Source organism: Leopardus geoffroyi, chromosome B4, assembly GCF_018350155.1.
Source record: "Leopardus geoffroyi isolate Oge1 chromosome B4, O.geoffroyi_Oge1_pat1.0, whole genome shotgun sequence".
Classification (NCBI taxonomy): domain Eukaryota; kingdom Metazoa; phylum Chordata; class Mammalia; order Carnivora; family Felidae; genus Leopardus; species Leopardus geoffroyi.
This window is the reverse complement of record NC_059341.1, coordinates 62,712,159-62,731,373: the sequence shown is the minus strand read 5'-3', so window position 1 is coordinate 62,731,373 and position 19,215 is coordinate 62,712,159. Positions and strand designations below refer to the sequence as shown.

Here is a 19,215-nt window from a genome sequence, read left to right as displayed (position 1 = left end):
CCTGCTTTCCCTATATAACAACATCTAGAACTCAGGTACACATGATAACTCTTTTTTTTTTTTTTTTTTTAATGTTTATTTATTTTTGAGAGGGACACAATGTGAGTGGGGGAGGGGCAGAGAGAGAAGGAGGCACAGAATCTGAAGCAGGCTCTAGGCTCTGAGCTGTCAGCACAGAGCCTGACACAAGGCTCAAACCCACGGACTGTGAGATAATGACCTAAGCTGAAGTCAGATGCTTAACCGACTGAGCCACCCAGGTGCTCCTGATAACTCTCTGTTCTATATTTCTTTCTCAACCATTGTAGATTAGAATATCAGAACTCTAGGAGCTCAAAGGTTCTGAATTTGCAAGGACAATATCCTCACAGTCAATTTCCTCTCCAAGGCTTCAAATATTTGCCTACCAGCATAATTATTTTGTAAACGGTCTCTTAGTAATAAAGACAAATCCATGACTCTGTTCCTGAGAAACTGACCATCAAAAATGAGTATAGAATCATTTTTCATTGATTTCCAGGAAAATCTGATGATAGTCAATACAAACATGTTTACACATTCAAACAATGGGTGTGTTTCAATACCAAAAGCATTCTTTAGACTCACCCTCAAAATAATTTTTTTAAAATAAGCTCTATATGCAACATGGGGCTTGAACTCACGTCCCTGAGATCAAGAGTTGCATGTTCTACTGACTGAGCCAGCCAGACACCCCTCCAAATACATTTTTGAGTTGGAAGTGTCTCTCTTAACTAAAGTTATGCTTCAATAATGACTATATTTTTATGTTAATGCTTCCCTAATGACTATATTTTAAACTGGCCCTATTGTCTTCATTTGCAAAATGTGTAATTCCCAGGGCTGATGTGATACAGTGTTTGTGAACTGCCTACCTAGCACAGTATCTTGACTTGTTAACCACTTAATAGTATAGGTGATTTTCATCAGCCATTATTTTTTTTTAATTTTTTTCAGCGCTTATTTATTTTTGAGAGAGCAAGAGAGACAGCGTGCGAGCAGGGGAAGGGGCAGAGAGAGAGAGAGGGAGACACAGAATCCCAAGCAGGCTCTAGGCTTTGAGCTGTCAACACAGAGCCTGATGCAGGACTTGAACTCAAACTGCGAGATCATGACCTGAGCCAAAGTCGGACACTTAACTGACTGAGCCACCCAGGCTCCCCATCAGTCATTATCTTTTTATCCTGCATTTTATCATTAGAGTATTTCCCTCCTTTGTGTAAATGGTGTCACCATGCTAACACCAACAAGAGGAAGGATCATTGCAACCTTGAGTCTGAAACCACAGTCTAACTGAGGAGATGTCCCACAAACTAATTACTTCATAAATGAAGCAGATAAGGAAGGATCTCTTTAAAGACACAAAAATCTCAATACAAAGAAAAAACATGAGGTAAATTCACCAACAGTAATAGTAAGAACATCTGTTCTTCAAAAAAACACCAGAAAGAATGTACAAAAAAAAAAAAAAAAAAAAAGACAAGTCACAAACCAGGATGTACATCAGACCAACCCAATAATGTGAATCATGGTTAATGTATGGGTGACACTGGGCAACAGCCAATGAACAATTTTGTAAGGAACTGTAGCTAGTACTGCTTTTACTCAGGAAGGGCATGTTTCTTGTCTTCTTTTTGCTACTTCTCTAACATCTCTCTGCATCTTGGTTCACGCACAATCGGATCCTCATCGTACAGACACACTAATACTCGTCAAAAGTCATGCAGTCAGAGCGTGGCTTCCCAACAGGCTCTGCCCCACTCCCCTGCTCCCTAGGGTTGGCTGGGGCTCCTTTTACCATCCTCTCTGCTCTCCTCTTTTCTGGGCCTCCCCCAAGACCACTCTTAGATGTCCTCAGCTCCTCTCACCCTCCCTGCAGGAGAAACCTGGTGTCTGGAATGCCGAGGGCCCTCAGAGGATGGATGGCCAGGACCCATACTACCCTCTGAAGGAGATGGACCCTAGGCCCACAGATGCCAAGGACCAGGCTGGGGAGGGATGGTAGGGCTTTGAGGAGAAAACAAGAGGGACAGGAAGCTAGCTTCAACCCAGGAACTTTGATGCTAAATTTCCCTTTCAAGAAGAAACCAAGGAGAGCAATGGAATTAAGCAAAATGGAAGTGGGTTGCAGCAATGAAAGTGAACACAACAGTACCTTATAGACAAATTACCCAACTAAAGCCTCATGATTATGTAAGCATAAAGATGGAAAAGAGGCCTAAACAGACATACTATACAATGCCTAATTATCCTGACCAAATTAAACTTGGTGTAGTAGATTCTGAACCAGCCAAATAGCCTTAATAATAAAGAAAACATTTCTATGTTACCTTATTGTGTTGAGCACTATCCTTTGCACGTGACACATATGAAGTCATTTATTTCTCAGTATAGCCCCTTAGAAAGAATCTATTACTAAGCTGAACCGTGAGGAATTGCCAACACTCAACCATTTTGACCTACAAATGGCGACTGTGTATAGTGCAGGCTGCATTTTGTCTGCATTTTACAGATGAAGGAACCTAGATGCAGAGCACTTAAGTAACTTGCTAAAAAGTATCCAACTATTTGGGTCAGGCAACCAGGTTCCTGTTTCTGTGGGTGTTATTAACGACAAAATGCACTGCCTCTCCACCACACTGGATTAAAAAGACAGAGTGGTTTCTCCCAACCGGAAAATTCTATTTATGAATGGGTTTTCACATGCCAGTCTGTTCATGACATACCTACTTCTTTTGAAGTTATATCACTGCTCACCCAATCACTCAGCTGTAAATCTCAAAATCAAATTTGTTTTTTTTTTATTTCTCTACCACAAGAAGAAAAAAACATATTTATTAAATCCATGTCAGCAATAGCTGTAGAATCATAGGCCATGAGAGTTGGAAGGGACTTCACAGATAATCTAGCCATGTTCTAAGGTAGACATAGTCACTGAGTGAGCAGGTAGCAGGAATATGATGAGAGTCTGATTCCTAAGTTCTGGTCTTTTCTCTCTCTGCCTTAGCTTTTAATTGGACTATAGATGTGGTAGATAATACCTCTTTGTTTCTCCAGAGCCAGGACCAATTTAAAATATTTAACCCTTGTATGTGACAATAACGGGACTCAACAAACACCTCTTCTGTACCAACCACTCTTCTAGATGGTTTACATGTATTAATTCATGAATTAGTACAAGAACTCTGTGGAATTTTCTATTATAAACCACATCTTACAAATAGGAGACTGAAGCACAGAGAAATCAAAGCCTTTTACCTTAGATCACTAAGCTTGTAGACTAGCTCCAGAGGCCATGCCATATACACTTGTAGAAGAGATCACCTGGCCATATACCCTACCCTATCCTACCCTACCCTTCACTAGGCAAGGCTTAGACTTAGGTCCTTTGGGAAGCAATTTCCAATTCTACCCCCCATTTCAGCCCAGGCTGAGCTGAAAGTCTGATCTGTTAAATTTGCAGAGCCCCCATTCAATACTGTTGTATATAACTGATGATTTGTCTTTCTCCACCTGATTGCAAACATCTTGAGGGAAGTATGTTTTACTACTCATAATATTCACAGGATTTGACATAATACTTGACAGTAATCACTAAATAAATACATTAGATGAATGCATGAAAGAATGAATGGCCACCTAATTAATCTTCCTGCCTTCAATTTCTCATTATTCCAGGGATCTTTCATCTTGAAGTGAGGAGGTAACTAGTGAGACATTTAGTGTGTAAGTTCAATGAAGACAGGTAGGGCCTTTATTTATCTTCCTTAATAACTGAAGATAAGCCTTTTGATTTTTGTTCCTTAAACTTTTGGTCATAAACTCATCACTCTATTAACATAGTAATTTTTTTATCCATATCTTAGACATGAGTTTGTTTTGAATTTTATACTTTGACTTTTGTGAAATAAACTAATTCATTTTATTTCACCTAACCCATTAGACAAGAAATTAGGTCCAAATATGCAGGTCAAGTAAGTGCTTTGACCCTAACCCATAGTCACATGGGCTTCAGAAGTTATTACACTGAGATGTGTTTTAACTGACTTTATGCTTAAATGTGTTAGTTCTGAGGTGTCCAAACTGTTGCTGTGTCCCCTGATTTGCAATCATTCGCAGAATTGGAGTAAATGGTACTGAGTCAATTGGATATCCAGATGGAAAATGCATTTTTATTTCTTGCATCATATAAAAAATTAATTCCAGGTGGATAGCAGATCTTAGTATGAAAGGCAAAACAATAAAGCATTTAGAAGAGAACATCTTTCTGATCTCTGAGTAGGCAAAAAGCACTAACTACAGAAGAATAATACTAATAAACTGGACTCCATTAAAATTAAGAATTTGTGTTCATCAAAAGAAAAAATTAAGAGAGTGAAAAAGGAAGCCCCAGTTGGAAGAAGACATTCACAATACATATATCCAACAAGGAATTATGTCTAAAATATATAAAGTATATGCACACATAATTAAAAAGATGGACAAATGGGTGGGTAAAGACTTGAGTAATTCTCAAGGGAAGATATCCAAATGGCCAAAAAATATATAAAAAGATTCTCAGTCTTGTCAGTCGCCAAAGAAATACAAACGATGCTATATAACTACTCCTCCATCAAAATGGCTAAAATGAAAAGGACAGAAAATAAGAAGTGTTGATAAGGATATGAAACAATGGAATCTCTCTACTGCTTCTGGGAGTATAAAGTATACAACTAGCTTGGAAAATTCTTTGGCAGGTTTCAGCAAAGTGCTCTATGTAAAGCAGTTCCATGCCTGGTATACCCAACAGAAATGTATATACATATTCAACAAAAGACATTCATAAGAATGTTCTTGGTAACACTATTGTTAAGAACCCCATAGTGGAAACTACACGTGTTCATCAGTAGTGGAACAAAACACGTACCCCAATGTGTACAGCAGTGCTATCAACAATAGCCAAATTATGGAAAGAGCCCAAATGTCCATCGACTGAAGAATGGATTAAGAAGATGTGGGGTGTGTGTGTGTGTGTGTGTGTGTGTGTGTGTGTATAATGGAATACTACTTGGTGATCAAAAAAGAATGAAACCTTGACATTTCCAATGTGGATGGAGCTAGAGAGTATTATGCTAAGTGAAATAAGTCAGGCAGAGAATGACAAATATCATATGATTTCACTCATATGTGGAATTTAAGAAAGACAAAGATAAACACAGGGGAAGGGAAGAAAAAATAAGATAAAAGCAGAGGGGAAGCAAACTATAAGAGACTCTTAAATACAGAAAACAAACTGAGGTTGCTGGGGGGGGGGCGCAGATGGGGGGATGAGCTAAATGGGTGATGGGCATTAAGGAGGGCACTTGTTGGGATGAGCACTGGGTGTTATATGTAAGTGATAAATCACTGGGTTCTACCCCTGAAGCCAATACTATGCTGTACGTTAACTAACGAATTAAAAAAAAAAATAAGTTAAAAAAATAAAAAATAAAAGTATTCAGCATTTAAAAAAATAGTGAAACAAAAAAATTGAAAGTGGTATATTTGCAGTATGGAGTACTATATAGCAATGAGAATGAAGAATCTATAAATTCATACAATTTGGATAATTTTATAAACATAATGCTGAATGAAGAAGCGAGACACAAAAGAATGCAGCCATTTCCCAGCATACTCTTATTGATGCTAATTGTTCAGGACTGTGGGAAGCTAAACCATTGACTGGGGCTGGTTAGGAGGGAGAAGAAGCAGGGAATTAAAACCTATGAGAAGTTTATATTTTACGCTGAAGATCTTTACTGAAAGATTTCACAAACTCCAAAGCTGTAACTGGTTAAACACTGCTCAAAGAGTAGGGACACTAAAGTTTAAAGGCAGGTACTATAACTTGTTCATCATACATCTGCAGAGCTAAACACCCTGTCTGGTACATCGCAGACTTTCCAAAATCATATGAATGTTGACTGAATGAAGGAATGAATGAATAAAATGGTCATGGGATTGGCGGTCATAAGATTTGGATACTGGTATACATTCATCCATTAAATGGATATGTGACAAGTCATTTGATGTCTTTGGGACTGGCTTTTCTTTTCTATAAAATGAGGGAATTGGACCACATATAGAGAAGGTACTCGAACATTCAACAACTTAGTATAGTAGTATACTTAGGTAAAGCAAAGCTATTTGTTGTGCCCACTCTGTACAGAAGACAAGATAGTGAGGTATGTGGCGACATTCAGTATGTCTAGGAGTTCACGGAAGTCTAAATTGAGAAAGTTTCCCGCTGTCCTACAGAAACCGAGGCCTAAATTTACCAAACGCACAGTCCTGTGATCTGTAACACACTCCGTGGCTCTTGCATAACTGTTGCTTCAGGCAGGACCACACCGAAATAGCAGGAGGAAAAGAAGGGAGAGACAAGGTCAGAATTCTACTAGGGACAGAGTTTTGACAAGTCCAATGGCTCATCTGGATGAGAAATTAACTCTTTCAAACCATCAGAGATACCCGTGATTTGAAACTACTTTCGGAAGTGAATCTTAAGGCTCTCCAAGTCTTGTGGTAAGAGAACAAGTGCCCATCTTTTAAAAAATTTTGTTTTCAACGTTTATTTATTTTTGGGACAGAGAGAGACAGAGCATGAACGGGGGAGGGGCAGAGAGAGAGGGAGACACAGAATCGGAAACAGGCTCCAGGCTCTGAGCCATCAGCCCAGAGCCTGACGCAGGGCTCGAACCCACGGACCGCGAGATCGTGACCTGGCTGAAGTCGGACGCTCAACCGACTGCCCCACCCAGGCGCCCCATGCCCATCTTTTAGATCTTCTGCTCATATTCAGGGCATATAGGTCCTGAAGGTCTTGTATAAACAAAACTCCACTGAAATGAGACAACAGTTACAGTGTAAAAGAAATGAAAATACAGAGACTGACATAAAATTGATTTCATTAATGTTTATCAGGATATTATTTATATATTTGTTTCATGTGAAATTAAGTGGCAATTTCTCTTAAGTTTTTGATAAGTGGCTCTATTTTTATTAAATGAATATTGTCCATCTTGAAGATGATTTTATTACTGAAAAAAACTATGCTGTTACTACCCACACATCTTTTTTTAATGTTTATTTTTGAGAGAGAGAGAGTACACATGCACGTGAGTGGGGGAGGGGCAGAGAGTGAGGGGGGCAGAGGAGCCAAAGCAGGCTCAGTGCTGTCAGCACAGAGCCCGATGTGGGGCTTGAACTCATGAACCGTAAGATCATGACCTGAGCCAAAGTCGGATGCTTAACTGACTGAGCCACTCAGGCGCCCCACACATCTTTTAATTTTAAAATCCTTTCTTGAAAATAGTAAGCAAAAACCTTCAATACACGCACTCACACTGAATTGTTACACACAGCTGCTTTTGTTCAGTTTATCACATTCTTCTGGGCAGATTCTTCCAGTTTCTTGACAATATTGTGCATTGGCATATCTAATTCTTCTGGAAGTGCTTAAGTGGTTTCAAATATGTTGAGACCAGACACATAATTTAATGGTCTTCCTAATTTCCAACTATCCTGCCCTCAAGGATGCCAGGGGTTGTGTGATTTTTGTGGGATATGTCCTCTCACTGACCTGTGACAAATAAAGCATCATTTTTGTGAAATGATCTAAAATGTGCAATGTTTTCACAATGACTTTTTCTCATTTCTTGGCTCAGGAAATATTATTCTTGCCTCCTGTGGTCATCCTGTTATTCACCAGTAAATATTACTGACCCAACAACTCCTCAGCTGAGGGATAGGAGAGGCCGTAGTTTTTGTCCCTTCCACACAGAATCACAGGGAAGCGTCTGCTTTCCCTTCCTCACCTCAAATGTATGCTTCAAGGCTTTGGGCCATCTCTGGAGGGGACTGGGAAGTTAAAATACCTTAAAAACAAACAAGCAAAAAAACCAGTATGTCCAGAGGCCACAGGGAACACCTGTTGTAGGCTACAGCTTGGAAATGGTTTTGCTGGACTGCAGGAGTTAAGGATACAAACTTATCAAGGACTTTTTAAATAAATCATGACTAAAACAAGAAACGCGTGCTATTCTTAGTGTTTGATAATTATAGTAAGAACAATTTTTTTCACAGTCTACTGAATCACATTGTTGATTACACAAAAAAAATATATCCAGTAAAACCTTGGCTTGCGAGCATAATTTGTTCTGGAATCACGCTTGTAATCTAAAGCAGTTGTATATCAAAGCAAATTTCCCCGTAAGAAATAATGGAAACTCAGATGATTCATTCTGCAACCCAAATAATATTCATATAAAAGTGATTACAATACTATAATATAATACAAAATATAAATAAAAATAAATTAACCTGCAGTTCCCTTTGAAAACCTTCATGACTGGTGTGAGGAAGACGAGAGAGGAGGGTTATTGTGTAGGATGACTTTCACAATTACTAATGGAATCACTGCTATCTACTGGCTCAAATGGAATCCTTTTCTTTTCATGTAACTTTAACAAGGAAAGTATCCAATGACCAAGAATGAAGCAAAGCATTCTGAAGCTTACTCTTGTGTGGAAAAGCAAAGGACTGTCCATTGGTGCTTTGAAGTGAAAAAAATTCACTAGTGCCAGTTGTGGGCACCTTCCAACGTTCTGAGAAGTTACTGATTTCTGCCAAACATGTGGCCTGAGATGAGCACGAAAGATGATTATCCACAATCCCACAGACAGAAAAAGAGAGAGAGAGAGAGAGACAGTGAGAGAGAAAAAGAGAGAGAAGAACCACCAGCTTAGTTGTGACCATGTGACGTTTGGCATCATGTACTACTCGTATTGTAAGATGTCACTCACTTATCAAGATAAAATTTATTGGAAATATTTGCTTGTCTTGCGGAACACTTGCAGAACAAGTTACTTGCAAGCCAAGGTTTTACTGTAATATTCTTTGCATTGGTATAGGTGTTAAGTAAAAAAAAAAAAAAAAAAAAAAAAAAAAAAAAGCCTACTGAATGAAGATGTTACCTGAAATCAATTCTTTTTTTTTTTTTTAAGGTAGGCCTCTGAGTTAGTCATTATGCAATCTCCTGATCAGTGTACTTGACAAGGAGTCCCATATTTCATATTGATTCCCACTACATACATGCACCTGGAAGGATTTCATGATAGCAATGATAACTTTAAGCACCAAGCTTCAAGAACCCTATCTTCTGGTTCTATATCCCATGGAAGAACTTCAATCAGTTGCTCACACATTTTGTACCTGAGCTGTGCTGGTTATATATGAAGCACATAGGATGATCATGCTAAAAATCCTGATTCAATAAAAGTAAGATGGGGACAATAAAATGTATATTTTCATTACCCCTAAGTTAAGACTATCACCCTTAAACCATAAATATTTGGGGCACCTAGGTGGCTTAATTGGTTGAGCAACTGACTTCGCCTCAGGTCATGATCTTGCAGTTCATGAGTTCAAGCCCTGCATTGCACTCTGTGCTGCCTGAAGCCTGCTTCCGATTCTGTGTGTGTCTCTCTCTGCCCCTCCCCACTTGTACTCTGTCTCTCTCTCTCTGTCAAAAATAAACATTAAAAAAAATTTAAAAACATCAATATTTACAAAAAAGATTACATAAATAAAAAATAGATTTGCTTATTGAAATAAAAATTGAAGGTGACACCTTACAGTAAGTCCATGCTCATAGGTAGCAGATTTCAACAACTAATTAATATTAGAGTTAATTACCCTATGTCTTCAGGTTCTAGTTATGTCTATCTGAGTGCCCATCCTTTATCTAGCAGTTCAAATGTTTGAGTAACTCTCAAAAATGATTACCTTCAACACTATCTTCTGCTCCTCACATTGGCATGTAACATTAGCTACACTAATTACGGACAATAAATAGCACTGTCAAGACTCCAATGGCTATAATGACTGAGGAGCTTCTAGGAAATCTATTTACAACTTATAGACAATGTTTGACTCTCCTCAAAATTCCTAGGTTGAAATCTACTCTCCAGTATGATGGTCTTTGGAGGTGGGACCTCTAGGAGGTGATCAAGTTGTGAGGGTGGAATCCTCACAAATGGGATTAATATCCATATACAAGAGATGCCAGAGAACTCCCTTGTGCCTTCCACTATGTGAAGTTACAATTAAAAGATGGGCATCTGGGGCGCCTGGGTGGCGCAGTTGGTTAAGCGTTCGACTTCAGCCAGGTCACGATCTCGCGGTCCGTGAGTTCGAGCCCCGCGTCGGGCTCTGGGCTGATGGCTCAGAGCCTGGAGCCTGTTTCCGATTCTGTGTCTCCCTCTCTCTCTGCCCCTCCCCCGTTCATGCTCTGTCTCTCTCTGTCCCAAAAATAAATAAACGTTGAAAAAAAAAAAAAAAAAAAAGATGGGCATCTATAAACAATGGAACAGGATAGGGAGCCCAGAAATAACCCATGTTTATATGGTCAATTAATCTACAACAAAAGAGGTAAAAATACACAATGGGGAAAAGATCATCTCTTTGCTAAATGGTGTTGGGAAAACTGGATATGTGAAAGAATGAAACTGAACTATTTTCTTACACCATAGACAAAAATAACCTCAAAATGGAGTAAAGACCTAATATGAGACCTGAAACCATAAAACGTCTAGAAGAAAATGTAGGCATTAATATCTTGGATATCAGCCTTAGCAACATTTTTCTGGATAGATCTCCTAAGGATGGGAAAGAATAGCAAAAAATTAAACTATTAGAACTACATAAACCAAAACCTTGGTGCATTGAAGGAAACCATTAAAAAAAAAGCAACCTACTGAATGGGAGAAGATATTCACAAATGATATATTTAATGAGAAGTTAAGATTCAAAATATAGAAAGAAATTATACAATTCAACACCAAAACAACAACAACAACAAGAACAAAAACCCAAGTAAACTCAAAAAACAGGTAGAGGACCCAAACAAATATTTTCCAAAGAAGATATATAGATCACCAACAGACATATGAAAAGATGGTCAACATCACTAATCATCAGGGAAATGCAAATGAAAACCACAAGAAATACCATCTCACACCATTCAGAATGTCTAGCATCAAACACACAAGAAATAAAAAGAACTTTTGCGCACGATTGATGCAAAAGTGCAGCCATTGCACTGGTGCAGCCACTGTGGAAAAATGTATGGCAGTTTCTCAAACAATTAAAAAGAGAAATGATCCAGCAATTCAACTACTGTTTACCCAAAGAAAATGAAAACACTAATTCAACCACAAAAAAAAAAAAAAACAAAACAAAAAAAACAAAAGAAAAAACAATGAAATCTCGCCTTTTGTAACAATGTGGATGGACCTAGAGGATATCATGCCAAGTGAAAAAAGTCAGACAGAGAAAGCCAAACTGTATGTGAAATCTAAAAAAGAAACAAACAAAAAAAAACAGAAAAAGACTTGTAAATACAGAGAACGAACTGGTGGTTGCCAAAGGGGAGGAAGGTGGGGATGGGCAAAATAAAGGAAGGGGATTAAGAGGTACAAATTTCTAGTTACAAAATAAATAAGTCACAAGCATGAAAAGTACAGCATCAGGAATATAGCCAATAATATTGTAATAATGTTGCATGTGACAGATGGTAACTACATTTATTGTGGTAAACGTTGTGTAATGTATAGACTTGTGGAATTACTATGTTGTACACCTGAAACTAGTATGTTGTATTGTATGTCAACTATACTTCAATAATAAATTCTTTTTAATTTTTTTAACATTTATTCATTTTCGAGAGACAGAGAGAGAGAGAGAGAGAGAGAGACATGGAGCTCAATTGGGGGTGGGCAGAGAGAGAGGGAGACAGAATCCAAAGCAGGCTCCAGGCTCTGAGCTGCCAGCAAGTGGGGCTAGAACCCACAAACCATGAGATCATGACCTGAGCCGAAGTCAGTTGCTTAACCAACTGAGCCACACAAGTGCCCCTAATTTTTTTTTTTTTTATAAAGAGAGAAAAAGGACTCCAGAAAACTCCCTTTCCCTTCCACCATGTGAGGTTACAGTGAAAAGATGGGCATCTGTAAACAATGGAACAGGTTAGGGAGCCCAGACCATATTGATACGGTCAATAATCTATGACAAAAGAGGCAAGAACATACAATGGGGGAAAGATTTGATTAATGGTGTTTGCAAAACTGGACAGCTACATGCAAAAGAATGAAACTGACCATTTTATTACACCATACACAAAAATAATCTCAAAATGGACTAAACACCTAAAGTGAGACCCAAAACCATAAAACTCCTAGAAGAAAACACAGGCAGTAATCTCTTGGATCATCTATGAACATTGGTGCAGCCACTGTGTAAAAGAGCATCTATGAACCCAGGAACTCTCCCAGACACCAAAACTGTTAGAAATAAATTTCTGTTTTTATAAACCACCCAGTCTATGGTACTTTGCTATAGCAGCCTCAGCTAACACTATCCCCTAAAATATAAAACAAATGAAAAACAAATCGATTAAAATTGTGCGATTAAAATTGTGGCCAGTGAGTTTAATAACCTAGAACCCAGGGGGTGTTGGCATTTCCCGTAAAGGGCTAGATGTATTAGGCTTTGCTGGTCACAACTACTCACTGGGTAGAACGCTAAAGCTCCTAAGATAGTATGATGATAGATAGATGACACTGGCTATTTTCCAATAAAACTTTACTTATGGACACTGAAATTTGGTTTTCATATAATTTTCTGGTGCCACAGAACATTATTCTCGTGATTTTTTTTCCAACCACTTAAAAAGATTAAAACCATTCTTAGTTCAAGGGATACACAAAAACAGGCAGGGGCCAGATTTGGCCCTCAGGCCATAGTTTGCCCACCCCTGGGCTAGAGGACCAAACGGATGAAGCCATGGTCAGAGTCCACAGCTGTGTGAACCTGTTTCTCCTGTTCTGTTCTTTTGGTTGCACTGTTCTTTGATCATAAATTGCATTCCTGTCTCCAACCCACCACCATGCAAATGCACTGGGGAGAAGGAGAGAAGATATATGAGATTCATTGCAAAATCATTGCTCCTACAGACACCCTATGTATTCTCATTGTATTGTCCTGTAAGAGATACATTATGAACATCAAGTAAGGCCCAGACCTGCCATGGAACAAGAGAGGCCCTGTGAAGTCTTCCCCACTACCTGTGTTTAAGGTTCCTCCTGTGTAAATCTAGACTTGACAGAACATACTTCAGGGAGGTCTGAAAGTAGCAATGAAATCATCAAAATAGAAATTTAAATCAATCAATCAGTCAATAAATTAAAGCTTCTTTTTAATCAGACTGTAAAACTTGCTTGTGAATATCTCTTATCCATAGAGCAGAATGGTTTCATCATCAACTTACAGCCTATTAACAAAGTCTATTCTAGTCTCCCACTTTCTTCCAGCTGAGGGGCATGAAAGGGATGAGAGAAGTTGATGGTGAATAGAGGGATGTAAATGTTAAAAGGCTTAATCTATTAATATAGGGCAGCATTTCCCAAAGCACGTTATGCTAAATGCTGACTCTGTCAGATGTTCTAACAAAAAAGCATTTTGAGGTCAAATAAGTTTAGGAAATGTGACATAAAATATCCCTTCTTTCTTGATTCTTAATGCGCTAATTAGTAAATTAAAGGCTCTGAGGATTCCTGCAATAAGACAGGTTACCCAGGTTAAATCAAGTGTTTCTCAAATTTAAATGATCAGGAAAGCTTTTTTTTTTCTTCACTTAACTGTTATTAATATCCCAAAACACTAATGATCCACAGACTACATTTTGGGAAACACCAATATAAACAAGGGGGAAGAATGGAAAGGTTTTCAGAATTATGAATTATGTTTTAGAACCAATCACTTTGGTAAGGATTAGACTTTTCTCTCCTTATTTTTGTCATGGTAGGAAATGGCCCCGTGTTCCATTCATGTGCTCAAACCAGCAAAACAGGAGCCATATTTGTTGCTGCAGTAACTTTTTAAGAAATGATAAAATATGTGATGGTTTAAAAATAATCCCTACAGTAGAAATGATAGTATAAAAAGCAAAAGTATCTCCCTCCTCTCTCTCACTTCTACCCCAGTAGCTGGTATATTTCCCAGAGGTACTAAGCAAGGTTACCAGCTTTCACTTCATTTTTCAGTTCTTCTAGCAACTCTAAGTCATATGTACATGAGTCTACCGGTTTGGATTACAAACATCCAGCAGTATCTACTGAAATAATTCATTCTCCCACTTCTTTCTGCCTCACGCACCTCTCATATCCAATCTATCAGCAAGCTGTATCAATTCTACCTTCAGAATAGATCTCAAGTCTGCCCACTTCTCTCTACCTTCTCCGTCAGTACTGTTTATGGCACTCTGCCCTAACTGGTCTTCCTTCTTCCAATTCTTTTTCTTTCTTGTCCTTTGTCCATATTGTACCCATAAAGATCTCTTAAAATGTAAATTACATAGTCTCTGACTTCAAAGTCTTCATGGCTTCCCACCAACATAAAATTCAAAATCAGTGTCAAGATCTGTGAGGTTTTCCATGATCAAGCTCTTGCCTACCTCACCATACTCCTGTCCAGCTTCACAGCAATTTCTCCCCAAACTCCAGCCATGCTTCCTTTCCGTTCCCTGAATACTTCCAGCCTTTTCCTCTCCTTGCAGCCTTCCCATTGCTACTTCCTCTGCCCAGATTGCTTTTCCTTCCTTTACTTTATTCCCAAGCCAATCCCTATGCTTCTTTCAAGTATCAATTTAAGTCTTTCATCGTCTTTCCAGAACACCGTCTGAGCCAGCCTGTTGTTTGTTTTTTTTTTTTAATAGCACCCTGTTCTTCTTCATACTACTTCCAACAATTTGTTATTATGTTTCCTTTTTTAAATGTCTATAAGTTCTACAAGATGTCTGCTTTATTCAACACTAAATACAGAAAAATTGACCCTGTGTCTGGTCACAGAGGAGGCTTAATAATTATTTATTACATGAATGAAGCCAACCACTGGAAAGTTCCCTTACAGTTTTATCGCCTGCCTTTTCCTTACATAAAACTTTAGCTCCATCCAGATTTTCATCTTGTGCACACCAATCAGCCAGAAGACTCCTTCGTTCACCTCTGTTTGGAGCAGAGCTTTAAGGAACATCTCCTGTAACCTTCCTCTTAAGCTTCACTAATGCATTTTATTCTTGGGAACTCACTGCACTTACTATCTGCACCATTCATTTGGTGTCTACTCTTCTATTGCCTTGTAACAACTCATCTACTACTGTTAATTAACACCTTATATTGACATATTTTGTCTTGCCAATGATGTCGTGTCTATCGAGTATAGGACCTCGTACTTCATAAGCTAAAGTACACAGCATGTCTCTACACAGAGTAGTTGTATGAAAGGAGTCTCCAACCACCCCATTTAGTGCCCCCATTTTAAGACTTTGATATGAGGATTTGACTCATTTCCTTTCACTGTTTTCTTCCTCAACACTTTGGTGTGTGTTGTCATCATACTGGGAATGAAAGCTGGGGTAAAGAGAAGATCTGAGATGAGAGAAGTAGTCAAGGGAGGAGAGTGAGGACAGAGAACTTGCCGAAAGTTTCTCAGTTTCTTCCCTAGCGTTAAAGGAGGTGAAGGACTGGGTGTACTTTACACTGCTAGGCTATGCCCTAGAGTATTTTAAAAATGACTTGCTCGAGATTTGAAAATGTGGATTTTTAGAACTTAAGTGTCAATCATTGACTCAGTTACACATTGTTCAATTTTTGGATGGATTAGACTCAAACATCATATTTAATTCAGGAAGTATCTTTGGAATCCAAGAAGTTATTCTGCACTTTTACTTGTCAATTCCAATCTTGTCCAAATAATGGTTTTTAAGGAACATTTAAAATACTGAATACCTTAGCTACTTTTTATTTTTCCCCACTAAAATATAAGGGTTATTATAAAAGTTCTGCAACGTTTTTAATGTACTTAACCAACTTTCCTCAAGCTACTTCTGAAACAAGGAGTAGAAGTCAAGCCTTTGTTAGTATAAAATTGTTCAAGGGAAGCAGATGCTTTTACAATTATTACCTCTTTACCTAGTGTATCTTCAGAACTACTTTTTAAGAGGAAGAGTAGCAGATATTGCCTGCTATCTTTATTCAATCAGTAAGGAAACTGCGCATGAGGAAGAGGGGCTGAACGATACAGGTACGTAGCAGCTAAAGTCCAAGTTTGTGTTGGAGAATTCACCCGAAATGTAGGATTACTATGACATAACTTATGCAGTAAATTCTAAAACAGGATTGTTATCCTGGGGTCAGGGCTGGCCACAGAATTTGCAGGATATATAGTATAAAATGAAAATTTGGAGCTCCTTGTTTGAAAATTATTAAGAGAGCTGACAGTGACAGCAGAACTTTAAAACTAGTGCGGGGCCCTTCTGAGTTCAGAGCCCCGTGTGACTGAGCGGTTTGTTTCCATGAAGCTGGCCCTGCCCAAAGTCTGTGAGCGGCTAACATCTGGTTGGGTATCAAGGAGGCTGTGAGCTCCTGAAACCACAGGCAGAATTCCGTGTTAATGTGCATATGTTTGTGTTTCATACCCCATAGCTTTTTATCAGGTTCTCAAAGTGCTCTGTTAACAAAAGCATTAAGAATGCCTCTTCAGGAGTAAAAAAAAAAATGTTCTCACAGAGCCCAGAGTGTCAGGGAACACCATGCTCCTGGTCACTGTTCATGATCCTTCTGGAGACTGTGCTTGTGAATGAGTGAGTTTTCATGGCTGCATTGGAGTTAAGAGAAAAACAAAGAACTCTTAAGGCTGCCCAGATATTGCCAGACATACACTCAAAATACATCTTCAGATGACAGGAAAGCAAATGGTGAGATGTTCAAGACGACCATATTCTTCATAAACCCCAACACGATACCCAAACCCCAACACCATACCCAAACCTGAGCTATCTCATTGATTTTTCACCCGTTTAAAGAATGCTTCTCCCTCTTCTGTAATTAGATGTCATGTCCCTCCTTTAAATAAAGGAGAAATGCTTCATGGTAAGATTTACCAACTTATGGTGATTTATATTACCTATATTTTATGGATAATTACAACCCAAGGTTAGAAACTGGGGTAAGGTAGGAATTTGTTAATAAGGCAGGTGCAGGAAATGCCCTCAGAAACAGAAAAAAAGAGTCCTGTAAAGACCAGCATCCTGCTAAAACACTACAGATGAAATATTTCAACACCTGAGTCTGGCTGGTAAAACCCCGCGGCCATCTACCGGAAGTCTCATACACAAAGATCCCTAAATGTGGGTTTTGCTGAAAAACCTGCTCTTGCAATTCCAGTGGCTGACTTAAAATTTTATTTAGTTCCTGTGCCGTTTCAGACTAAACGTGCTCCTTAGCCAAATCATATAAATGGAGGTAGAGAGATGAATAATTGACACCACAGGGTAATTCTCAAATTTCTTTTCCCACAGTGTCAAACTTCTCTTGATGCAGCATCTACAAGAAGAAAAGTACGAGTAACTTAAGTTTCCTGGTCAGTCAGCTGTCCCCACTCTGCCTTTGCTCACGGTACAATGGGGCACGCCACATGATTCAACCAGCCGCTAAGGCCCTCGCATATCCTTGGAGGACCTGGTAGCTCACACGAGGTATCTCATCCATCAAAGAGTAACTGTTCATAATCCTACCCAACCCAAAAGGTGAAAGAGTAGGAAGCTGGTAGATAGATGGGATGCTTTCCTACGGTTTCTAGAACTAAGCTGGTTAATCCTTTTAATTGAATGAAATTGCCCCGGGGTTCTCTTCCTCGCCAGGGATGTGAGTAGCCTTCCCAGCCTTCCCGCAAGCCATCTACTCCAGTTGGAGTCTCCTGGTACCTGCTCTGCTCCCCTGCTCTTTCCAAGACGCGCAGGCCACAGGGAGAGGAGGCAAACTTCCAACAGCGGCAGACCCCACCCTAGACGCCCCTGAGCACTTCGGCCTCGGGCTCCCGGCCTCGGCGAGGCGGGAGTGGGAGTGAGAGTGGGAGTGGGAGTGGGAGGGTCCGGACGCGCGGCCAGGGATGGGGCTCAGGGCGAGCGAGCACGCGCTGCAGGGTCGGGAAGCGCGCCGGCTGTCTGCGGCGCCCGAAGGACCGCGGGCAGGGAGCAGTTCCACACGTGGCCTGGAGTCACCGCGCTCTCTTCAGGAATAGCCCCAGGGGCCAAGGAGGCCGCCGCCAGACCGGGCCAGGCGCCTCTCTCCCTCCATCCTGGCTGCCGGGCGCCGCTCCCAGGTTAACCCTCTCGGGCCCTGCCTGGCCCGCCGCCGCTGCCACCCTCTGCGCGCTCCACCTCGGCGGGCAGTAAGCGCCGGCTGACGGCGGGGGGTGGCGGTTGCCAGGGGGCAGAGACTCCCAAACCTCTTCCTCCGTCCTCCGGGCCGCACGCCCACCCTCCCTCGGGGCCCTTAGGGATCCGCCCCCCCCCCCCCCCCCGACCCCTGCGCCCGCGCCTGCCCCCGGGGCTGCCTCCAGCCCGGCGTGGCCTCCGCGGCTTGGGCTCGGCGAGCGCTGGGCTGCGACCCCGGCGTACCTGCTCCTCCGACGCGGTGGGGTTCAACTAGTGGTCCTGTAAATCCCAGTCCTTCCCCGAGGCCCCGGCAGGTACTCCCGCCGCAGGGAGAGCGCTCTCCTCGTTGGGCTCCCAAACGTGACACTCTGTATATCCGGCTCGGAGACTGGGTGTGGGGCGGGAGGAAACCACCCTCCCTCCGACCTTCCCGGTTGCAGCCGCGGCCTCCGCGTGGGGCGCGGTAGCGGCGGCAGCCGGAGCCTGGGGCGGGAGGAGGGCGCGCGGCTGGCGAGGGCCTTTACAGGCCTCCCGGAGACGGCATCGTGCGCGCAGGCCCGCCCCGCGGCTTCCATTCATTCAGCACCCAGCACAGCCGCTCGCTATTACTCCCGGGCTTTCTTTTTTTTTTTTTTTTTTTTTTTCTCCTTCATTTTTTTTTTTTTTTCTTTAATCTGTGGGTGAGGGTAAAGGGAGGTAGAAAGGCGCCCCTCTCTGGTCTGCAAAAGAAGAGCTCTCACACCTTGAGAAAGAAAGAGGAGGAGGGAAGGAGGGGGGAAAAGAGAGACCCAGAAAGTCTAAGGTTCTGGTCTGAACGCTTGGAGGACACACCTTTCCCCATCCACCCTAGTAGAAAAGACAGGCTCAAATCCGAGTTCACTGAGGTTCTGGGTACCACACACTCC

At 40.8% G+C, this 19,215-nt stretch overlaps 1 protein-coding gene across 1 annotated transcript in view; it reads right to left on the bottom strand.

The window, feature by feature from the left end:
* The window catches only part of FAR2 (fatty acyl-CoA reductase 2), a 153,200-nt gene extending 134,275 nt beyond the window's left edge, over window positions 1-18,925 (bottom strand). The window contains exon 1 of the mRNA XM_045466033.1: window positions 18,554-18,925. The gene's annotated coding sequence lies outside the window, so the exon portion shown is untranslated. The remainder of the gene's footprint in view (window positions 1-18,553) is intronic.
* Window positions 18,926-19,215: the final 290 nt, after the last annotated feature.